Below are 2848 nucleotides of genomic sequence, written 5' to 3'. Positions count from 1 at the left end.
TATCTCTTTGTCATTAATGGTTATTGTCTAACAGATTATTTTAGACTAACAGATTATTTTATTGATTTGAGTTGCATCTAGATCAATGTCCGGTACATCCACTGCAGTACAATTGCCCTGAACCTTGGCTTGCTACCTGCTACTCACACCAATATGAGTCCGATCCAATGCAACATTTGGATGCACATGTATGATTTGGAGACATGTAACCAAATGCAGTTTTCATGTAATCAGACAAACAAAAGCAATGTAGATTGGCTAATGATTGATTTAGAGAATAGTGAACAGAGAAGTGTACATTATGCTTATTACATTTTACGAAATATTTTTAGAAGATGCCAGTTTAATTTCTCCTAGAATATTGAGAACAGGAATATGTCTGATTTACACCTCACCTCAGAGGCTGAAAAGAGAGATTTAGAACATATGGGCTCAGTTTATACATCATTCACAATTCTAAAATGGCAGGCACATACTTTTTAAGGCACCTGCAGCCTATTTTAAACAGAATGTATGTGATATCTCTTAAAAGGCAATTCTGACATTTTTCAACCTTATCTCCAGCATCAAACCAGTGTCTACATATGTGAAAAGAGTGCATTTCTATGGTATGTGGTTAAAAAAAAGGCTTCTGACTCACAGGGTAGGATTAAAAGTAAAAAAGTGATTTGAAAAACCTGCGTAGTTTCCAGCCCGAGGGCGTCACCGCAAATGTCATAGTGTTTGAAAATCAGTTTTTAAAATGTTTTAACTTTTCATGTCATCTGGTAGCTTAATATTTTTTTCTACAAAACTTAGAAATGCTCCTTTTTATTTTTTGACAATTTTTTTTAACATACATTGACACTGGTATTGTGGTGGAGATAATGAAAATGAGGTTGAAAAGTGGTGAAGTTACCCTCCAAAAAGGCAAGCAAGAATGATCATTAAAAACAGTGACTGACCAGGGCCTGGTTTCCCGATAGCAATGGAATTTAGGTTTACAAGTGTTTTAATGATGTATCTTGCCTACAACTGACAAAGATGCATCACGCGTTTTCCAAAACCCCATGCAGTAAGAACGTTCGCTAGTGGTCTTTGGAGCATGTGTCGATACTGATAGGATCGAAAGAAAGGCAGCGATCTTTTTATATGTTGCTTGTGTGTTAATTGCAAAAACATTGACAACGTTGTATGTGTAGTCAACTGTGTTCTGAAATTGACGGATAAACCATTTGTTTCTATGTTTAGTGGAGATCTTTGTATAAAGTGACGCGGGAGGGCAAAAAAGCATCTAGCGACGCACTTAGCTGTTCTACGGGTGGTCTGAGGTAGGCGTTAGATTACAACCGTTTTCAAGTGCAACATTAATAACAATGGTTTTGGGAAACAGCTCTGAGATTTAAAGATGGTCCTACGAAGGATGACCTCAGCCTTAAAATGCTTTTGGGAATCCAGGCCCAGATCACACAGTTCTACCAAGATAGTTACCGGTAATGAAATATACACTGCTCAAAAAAATAAAGGGAACACTAAAATAACACATCCTAGATCTGAATGAATGAAATAATCTTATTAAATACTTTTTTCTTTACATAGTTTAATGTGCTGACAACAAAATCACACAAAAATAATCAATGGAAATCCAATTTATCAACCCATGGAGGTCTGGATTTGGAGTCACACTCAAAGTTAAAGTGGAAAACCACACTACAGGCTGATCCAACTTTGATGTAATGTCCTTAAAACAAGTCAAAATGAGGCTCAGTAGTGTGTGTGGCCTCCACGTGCCTGTATGACCTCCCTACAACGCCTGGGCATGCTCCTGATGAGATGGCGGATGGTCTCCTGAGGGATCTCCTCCCAGACCTGGACTAAAGCATCCGCCAACTCCTGGACAGTCTGTGGTGCAACGTGGTGTTGGTGGATGGAGCGAGACATGATGTCCCAGATGTGCTCAATTGGATTCAGGTCTGGGGAACGGGAGGGCCAGTCCATAGCATCAATGCCTTCCTCTTGCAGGAACTGCTGACACACTCCAGCCACATGAGGTCTAGCATTGTCTTGCATTAGGAGGAACCCAGGGCCAACCGCACCAGCATATGGTCTCACAAGGGGTCTGAGGATCTCATCTCAGTACCTAATGGCAGTCAGGCTACCTCTGGCGGCCCCCCAAAGAAATGCCACCCCACACCATGACTGACCCACCGCCAAACCGGTCATGCTGGAGGATGTTGCAGGCAGCAGAACATTCTGCATGGCGTCTCCAGACTCTGTCACGTCTGTCACATGTGCTCAGCGTGAACCTGCTTTCATCTGTGAAGAGCACAGGGCGCCAGTGGCGAATTTGCCAATCTTGGTGTTCTCTGGCAAATGCCAAACGTCCTGCACGGAGTTGGGCTGTAAGCACAAAACCCACCTGTGGACGTCGGGCCCTCATACCACCCTCATGGAGTCTGTTTCTGACTGTTTGAGCAGACACATGCACATTTGTGGCCTGCTGGAGGTCATTTTGCAGGGCTCTGGCAGTGCTCCTCCTGCTCCTCCTTGCACAAAGGCGGAGGTAGCGGTCCTGCTGCTGGGTTGTTGCCCTCCTACGGCCTCCTCCACGTCTCCTGATGTACTGGCCTGTCTCCTGGTAGTGCCTCCATGCTCTGGACACTACGCTGACAGACACAGCAAACCTTCTTGCCACAGCTCGCATTGATGTGCCATCCTGGATGAGCTGCACTACCTGAGCCACTTGTGTGGGTTGTAGACTCCATCTCATGTTACCACTAGAGTGAAAGCACCGCCAGCATTCAAAAGTGACCAAAACATCAGCCAGGAAGCATAGGAACTGAGAAGTGGTCTGTGGTCACCACCTGCA

Source organism: Salmo salar, chromosome 12 (genome assembly GCF_965601325.2).
Source record: "Salmo salar chromosome 12, fSalSal1, whole genome shotgun sequence".
Classification (NCBI taxonomy): domain Eukaryota; kingdom Metazoa; phylum Chordata; class Actinopteri; order Salmoniformes; family Salmonidae; genus Salmo; species Salmo salar.
Note: the sequence above shows the minus strand (reverse complement) of the source record.